The sequence below is a fragment of the Propithecus coquereli genome, unplaced genomic scaffold (assembly GCF_000956105.1).
Source record: "Propithecus coquereli isolate 6110/MARCELLA unplaced genomic scaffold, Pcoq_1.0 Scaffold197, whole genome shotgun sequence".
Lineage (NCBI taxonomy): Eukaryota > Metazoa > Chordata > Mammalia > Primates > Indriidae > Propithecus > Propithecus coquereli.
The window spans coordinates 3,489,171-3,497,264 of NW_012144633.1; the positions used below are offsets into that span (position 1 = coordinate 3,489,171).

Genomic DNA, 8,094 nt, shown 5'->3' on the forward strand with positions numbered 1-8,094 from the left:
CAACAAAGAAAATAAAGTACCTAGGAATATATTTAACTAAGGAGGTAAAAGACCTCTACAGGGAGAACTATGAAACATTGAGGAAGGAAATAGCAGAGGACGTAAACTGGTGGAAAACCACACCATGCAGACGAGCCCTCCTTCAGCGACCCCGAGGACTTCGTGGACGCCATGAGTGAGGAAGACTTACTGGGAGATGTACTCAGAGATCGGCCCCAGGAAGCAGATGGAATTGATTCAGTGATCATGGTGGACCATGTTCCTCAGGTGGGACATGACGGGCTTGAGAAACTCAAAAATGTCATCCACAAGATCTTTTCCAAGTTTGGGAAAATCACAAATGATTTTTATCCTGAAGAAGAGGGGAAGACAAAAGGGTATATTTTCTTGGAATATGCATCTCCTGCCCATGCCAAGGATGCTGTGAAAAATGCTGATGGCTACTTGATAAGCAGCACACGTTCCGGGTCAACCTCTTCACGGATTTTGACAAATATATGACGATTAGTGATGAATGGGATATTCCAGAGAAGCAGCCTTTCAAAGACCTGGGGAATTTACATTACTGGCTTGAAGAGGCAGAATGCAGAGATCAATACAGTGTGATTTTTGAGAGTGGAGACCGCACTTCCATATTCTGGAATGATGTGAAGGACCCAGTCTCAATTGAAGAAAGAGCAAGATGGACAAAGACATACATGCGTTAGTCTCCTAAGGGCACCTACCTAGCTGCCTTTCATCAAAGAGGCATTGCTCTTTGAGGGGGAGAGAAATTCAAGCAAATCCAGAGATTCAGCCACCAAGGGGTTCAGCTCATTGATTTCTCACCTTGTGAAAGATACCTGGTGTCTTTTAGCCCCCTGATGGACACTCAGGATGACCCTCAAGCCATAATCACCTGGGACATCCTTACTGGGCACAAGACGAGAGGTTTTCGCTGTGAACGCTCAACTCATTGGCCTATTTTTAAGTGGAGCCATGATGGTAAATTCTTTGCCAGAATGACACTTGGTACTCTTAGCATCTATGAAACTCCTTCTATGGGTCTTTTGGACAAGAAGAGTTTGAAGATCTCTGGAACAAAAGACTTTTCTTAGTCTCCTGGTGGTAACATAATAGCCTTTTGGGTGCCTGAATACAAAGATATTTTAGCCAGGGTAACCCTGATGCAGCTCCCTAGCAGGCAAGAGATCCGAGTTAGGAATCTGTTTAACATTGTGGACTGCAAGCTACATTGGCAAAAGAATGGAGATCACTTGTGGGTTAAAGTAGATAGGACTCCAAAAGATACCGAAGGTGTTGTCACAAATTTTGAAATTTTCCGAATGAGGGAAAAACAGGTACCTGTCCATATGGCTGAAATGAAAGAAACCATCATAGCCTTTGCCTGGGAGCCAAATGGGAGTAAGTTTGCTGTGTTACATGGAAAGGCTCCACGGATATCTGTGTCTTTCTACCAAGTCAAAAACAACGGGAAGATAGAGCTCATCAGAATGTTCAGTAAGCAGCAAGCAAACACCATCTTCAGGAGCCCCCAGGGGCAGTTTGTTGTGCTGGCCAATCTGAGGAGTATGAACAGTGCCTTAGCATTTGTGGACACTTCGGACTGCACGGTCATGAACATTGCAGAGCACTATATGGCCTCTGACGTCAAGTGGGACCCTACTGGGTGTTACGTTGTCACCTCTGTGTCCTGGTAGAGCCATAAGGTGGACAATGCTTATTGGCTATGGACCTTCCAAGGACGCCTCCTGCAGAAGAAAAACAAGGATCGCTTTTGCCAGCTACTCTAGAGACCTAGACCCCTGACGCTGCTGAGCCAGGAGCAGATCAAGCAAAGTAAAAAGGATCTGAAGAAATACTCTAAGATCTTTGAACAGAAGGATCGTTTGAGCCAATCCAAATCCTCAAAGGAATTGGTAGAGAGAAGGCGAACTATGATGGAAGATTTCTGAAAATACCAAAAAATGGCCCAAGAACTCTATATGGAGCAGAAAAATGAACATCTGGAATTGAGAGGAGGGGTGGACAAGGATCAGCTGGACAGCAACGTGGATGACTGGGAAGAGGAGACCATTGAGTTCTTCGTCACTCAAGAGATCATTCCTCTTGGGAACCAGGAGTGACCTGGAGCACTGTGAGGTGCCGTGTCCTGTGCTGGAAGGAGGCCGTCCCCTTGCGGGAAGCCTGCACGACTCCTGGATCTTACCTGGGCTTTCTTCTTGCTCTGGACTGTGAACGCACCTGGGATTCTGCCATCTCAACACATTTTTGTGCCTTTAAACCCCTGGTGTCCACAGTGGGGGAGGTTTTAAGGCACTGCTTTCACCTTTTTCTTGTTTGGGGTTTTTAATCTGCACCACCGGTGTTTGCTATGTAGACTCTGCTGTAGCGCCACGGCGGGCGCCTTTTTGTCCCTGCAGCCAGTGGCGTTTCCAGGGTGTCCTGCCCGCAGCTGCGTTCAAGAACTCCTGCTGTCTGGGGTGTGGCCACTGCTGAGTGTGTCCTGGAGACCAGCAGGGAGTGGCGCACCGCTCCTGTCCCAGCGTGCTCAGAAGGTGCCGCAGCACGTCCGCACCACTCGGGCTGTGGCAGGTTCTCTCAGCAGGTTGAACGTGGACATAAAAGCAAACCTGTATGGAAAAAAAAAAAAAAAAGTACAAGACATGCTAAAAAGCAAAAACATAGTCTAAAGAGATGATATAAAGACATCAGCGTCAGACTCAGACATGGCAGAGATTTTGGAAAAGGCCCCTGGAGGATCCCGGTAGACTCCATTTCTTTGGAAGGAGGGTTGTTTCTTCCCTTCTGACTCTGATCCCTAACAAGCTTTCCTAAAGCTGCTCCTGCTGATTCTTCTACCTTAAAGGTTGTCACATCCATACTTTCCTTTTCATTCTGCTGCTGTCCCCTGAATCCAGGCCCCAGTCCCACTTGGATTTTTACATAATCTCCTAACGATTCTCCCTGCCTCCCCCTCTGGCCCCACCCTACACACTGCCCCAGATTGATTATTCTGAATCACCACTTAGCACATGAGGCCCACCTGTAAGACTCCACTGCTACTGAATCAAGCCCTAACTCCTGAGCCGGCTCCCCAAAGGAGTCCTCCACATCAGTCCGCCCGCTCCACTGCTTCCCAGCTCCCTCCTCTGCCTTGTCCCGTGCCCAGCACCGGCTGCTGCCTGCGACCTTTGCACTGCCTCATTCCCCACTCTCTGTTTCTCCAAGTGTCCCTTCCAGGCAGGGCTCAGTCCCTCTGCATTTCTGAGAGCCTCAGCCTGGTGTAGCCACACCTTCCTCCATAATTCTGTAACTTTTTCTTCTCTACTATTCATTTACCCTTTATTGTTTTTGATAACACCAAAAACCTATGTAAGGTATTTATTGATCACTTCTGCACCAGGTTTTTTACATACTTACTGACATACTTTGCACAGTCATTAATCCTTAATCATTAATACTTACTAAATTCTCAGGCAATAGATGTTATTATCCTCATTTGAAAAATGAGGCCCGTAGAGGTTATGCACCTTCTCCAAGGTCATACCAGCCAAGAAATAGTGGAGCTGGAAATAAAGTTCAATTCTGTAGAATTCTAGAGACTCTGTTCTTTTTAAGTGCCTTCTCATTCATTCTGTCATTATTCATTCACCAAACAGCTATGTTGTGCCTATCACATGCCATGCATTGCAGCATGTGTTATAAGAGCATTATACATTAATTAGACACAAACTCGGGCTTCAGAAAGTTTTGAGATATGCTTCTTTATGTTGTCATTTCTCTTTTCTCGTATTTTCTGTCTTCCCATGCCTGCTATAACCATATCTGAACACAGTGGAAGATCTTTCCCATCAGGCTGTAAGTGCCTGAGGTCAAGGATGGGGACAGGGGGTCTCTCTTAAGCACTGCTGTATTTGTCATATTTAACACAGTATGTGGCACATAGTAGTCTGGGAAAACACACTCACACACTCTGTTTTTCTATACTCTCACACGACACTTCTGACACAAGCTATGTGAGTTTTTTCCACACCAAGCAATTCTCCAATTCTCCGAACACCAGCTGGATGTCTTATAATTTAATTCAATTCTGACACTATGTACTGGGAGTTAGTGTCAGATCCCGTGAGTTAAGGGCTCAGTCCCACAAGACTCCCCTGACTTCAGACACCAATTGCAAGACTAGGCCTCCCATACTTCTGACCAGCCAGCTATAAAACGACCCTCTCCTCAGTTTCTATAATTTACCAGAATGGCTCACAGAACTCAGGGAAACATTTTACTCAATGTTTACGGATTTATTATAAAGGATACAACTCAGGAACAGCCAGATGGAAGAGATGCACAGGGCAAGGTATGGAGGGCTGGAGCCGTGCACAGAGCTTCCATGCCCTCTCTGGGCACCACCCTCCCAGCACCTCCAGGTGTTCAGCAACCTGGAAGCTCAGCATATCTTGTTCAAGAGTTTTTATAGAGGTTGATCTCCAGCCCCTCCCCTCTTCCAAGAAGTCAGTGGGTGGGCTGAAAGTACCATCCTGAGGTTACCTAGGGGGCCCACCCTAAGTCACTGCATTAGCGTAAACTCAGGTGTGATTGAAAGGAGCTCATTATAAGTAACAAAAGACATTCCTATCACTCTGGAAATTCCTAGGGTTTTAGGAGCTCTGTTCCAGGAACCAAGGCCAAAGACCAAATGTATTTCTTATTAATTATACCACAAGTAGGTATTCAAGAAATATTTGTTGAACAAGTGAATAAATGAATGAATGAAAGAACATTAAAGGGGGACAAAGATGTGGAAAGAAAGGAGGGGGAGTGTTAGGTAGACAGCAAGTGATTCTGGGTCTCCTAGGGATCAAAGTGGGTGCCATTGCCTTGGTGCAACTGCCCCACGCGGGAAGAAGGACAAGGGTGGGCCCCCAGACCCCCATCTTGGTCCTGCTCCACCATAATCCTCTCCTGAGTGACTGCTATACCTGGGGAAGGAGGGAATATCCTACAAATCTGCCAGTCATAACTTAACACGCCAGCTGCAAAAGAATGCAGAGGACTCTCTAGCCCACAGGCCAAGCAGCATAGACACCATAGAGTCCAGAAATTGACCTAGAACAACTTGCTTGTATAGTTAAGACTCAGGTCATGTGACTCACAATTGTCCAATCAAAGTGGTTCCACGGTGACCTCTGAACCATGAGGGAGGTCCCAATCTGGGCACTATAAAACAGGATGCAGCCCATAACCAGGCCCTTTTTTGCAGCTTTCTTTTTGCTCTCCCTTTGCTGGGACAATGGGTCCAATCATCATCTGTGGTGTATGTATCATGCTCTGTAAACCTATATCTTGCTCTTGCCCTATAATCCTATCTTTCTCTCCTCAATAAACCTCACTTTCATGCTTGCCTTACTTTGGCGTATCTGGTCATTCGTCGACCATGAGCACACCAAGAACTGACATTTTCACACTGAAACCTGACAAGAGGAGGCATTGAACAAAGTCCACCAGTTCCATGTCCTAAGATTCCCAAGGGGAGCAGTGCATAAATATAGCAGTTTGAGAGCAAGAAGGAATTTAGTGCTAGTGCCACTGCTTAGCTGATGGATGGGAGTCAAATCGTTCCCTTGTTGCATATCTGGCCCACAGGGCTGATTGATAGACCCTGTACAATGCCCCTGCTCCCACACCAGGAAGAGAAGACTTCAGGTCCAGGGTTCCCAAGTTGAATGGCCTTTTCTTTTTTGCCTTAAAAAAAATTGCTGAGGCATGAGATACTTCCGTTCTCCATTGGCATCTTTGCACTGTGCCCAGAGAAACAATCATATCACGTTCAGGAAGGCAAGGGCCTGCAAAGGCAGAGAAACAGGAACTGTCCCCACGGATGTCCTCCCCCCGGGGGAGACGGCCAGGGGCTGGGAACAAATGCTGTGTGAAAAGGAAAACCAGCCTTCGCCAGAGACTCTAGGGCTGGCACTTCCCAGCATCCAGCACGACCCTCAGCCAGAAAGTCCAAGAACAGAATTATTCTTAACACACGCATACTTTACCATCCCTGCCCCCATCCTCCCTCTCCCCAACACACACACACATCAGTTCCTGTGTGAAGTCTGACCAGGGGGCTTTGTGCTTCAGAGCACATTTCAACTCTTAGCCCAGAGGCCAGGCCCTCAGCAGAAAAGTGTCCATCTCCCTCTCAAACGCATCTCCATTATCCCAGCTCCAGCCTGGCCATTCTGCTCACTGTGCCCAAGCATACGTCAAGCCCAGACTCACTCCAATCCATCCTTCTCTTCCCCATCTGCCTGCTCCCTTCCCTTCCTCTCTGATTAGCAAGGTCTTCCTCATAGGTCCTTGACTGGGAGCATCTCAGCCAGGGTTACCCTCTCCCACTTTTGAATTCCAATGGCACTTTCCATCTAGGTCAGTGTTTTCTCATCTTTTCCCTGGAGTAGAGAATGGTAATATTTGTACCACACATGAAGCTGACGTCAGCAAGGCCAACTAGCCTGGGGACCCCAGATGCCTGGAGGACAGAGGGGATCCATGTCTCAGGCACACCCATAGTCCATTCAGTCACTGCACACACGACTGGTGGACAAGTTCGGGTCTACAGACAGTCTGACTCTGTTACAGAGCACTCTGCAAGCCAGTTGGGGGACTATCTATAAAAGAGGTATATAGGAAAGTCCTTGCCTTTGAAGAGCCTCCATGCTAGTTGAAGAACTGGAAGCTACCTGCATGTATAAGTGATATACACACAAACAATCGCTTTTAAGTTCTTTGTGTAACAGAAAGAACATGGCCTTTGGCATCAATGACAAACGGAGGTTCAAACTTTGGCCATATTGCTCACTTTCTTGCACAAGTCTTTCTGCAGATATGTTTTTATTTCTCTTGGATAAATATATGAGTTAAATTGCAAGGTCATAGAATAGGTATATGCTTAACATTTTAATAACTTGCGAATGCTATTGCCATGTGATTGCATCCTTTGAAACTTCTACCACCATTGAATGTAAGTTCCGATTACTCTACATCCTTTCCAACATTTGGTGTTGTCATTCTTTGAGCCAATTTTGTGGGTATGTAGTGGTATTTCATCATAGTTTTAATCTGTGCTTTCCTCGTGACTAATGATATTAAGCATATTTTCATGTGCTTATTAGCCGTTCATATATCTTCTTTTGTGAAGTCTCTAGTCAAGTCTTTTGCCCATTCTCTTTGTTGGATTATCTTTTTATCATTGATATGTAAGAGTTCCTTACATATAGAAAAGAAATTCTTTGTCAGATAGATGTTTTGCAAATATTTTTTCCCAGACTGTGACTGGCCTTCTCATTTTAGTGATGGTATCTTTGATGAGCAGAAGTTTTGAACTTTGTTAAATTTAATTTATCAACTCTTTCTTTTTGGTTAGTGATTTCTGTAACCTCTTTAAGAAATATTTTCTATCCCACAAAAAATTCTTCTATGTTTTCTTCTATAAGTGTTATAATTTTCAATTTTATGTTAAGGTCTATGAGCCATTGCAAATTAATTTTATATGTAATATGGGGTAAGGGTAAAGTTTCATTTTTTATACATTTATCCAGTTGTTTCAGCATGATTTGGGAAAAGGTCTTCCTTTTCCTGCTCAGAATTTTATTGGAATGGCACTGAATCTATAGATCGATTTGGAAAGAATGAGCTCCTTAGCAGTACTGATTCTTTGAATGCATGAACATGATACATCTCTCCATTTGTTTGTGTCTTCTTTAATTTCTTTCCACAATGTTTTGTAGTTCTCAGTACAGGCATTTTACACTTTTATTATATTTATTCCTGAGTATTTGATGCTATTATAATGATATTTTTAAATTTTATTGTCCAATTTTTTGCAGCTGACACACAGAAATACAATTGATCTCTATATATTGACTTTATATCCCATGCCTTTCTAAATTCCCATATTAGTTCTAAGTAGGGAACTTTTTTTTAAGATTCCTTCACATTTTCTATATATACATCATACCATCTGAGAATAGAGACAATTTTATTCTTCTTTTTCAAACTTTATGCCATTTATTTCTTTTGTTTGCCATATTGTACTGGCTAGGG

The 8,094-nt window shown here is 44.5% G+C and overlaps 1 pseudogene; it reads left to right on the top strand.

Annotated features, from left to right (window-relative positions):
- Positions 1–2,126, top strand: part of LOC105809590 — a 43,009-nt pseudogene extending 40,883 nt beyond the window's left edge.
- The last annotated feature ends 5,968 nt before the right edge of the window (positions 2,127–8,094 follow it).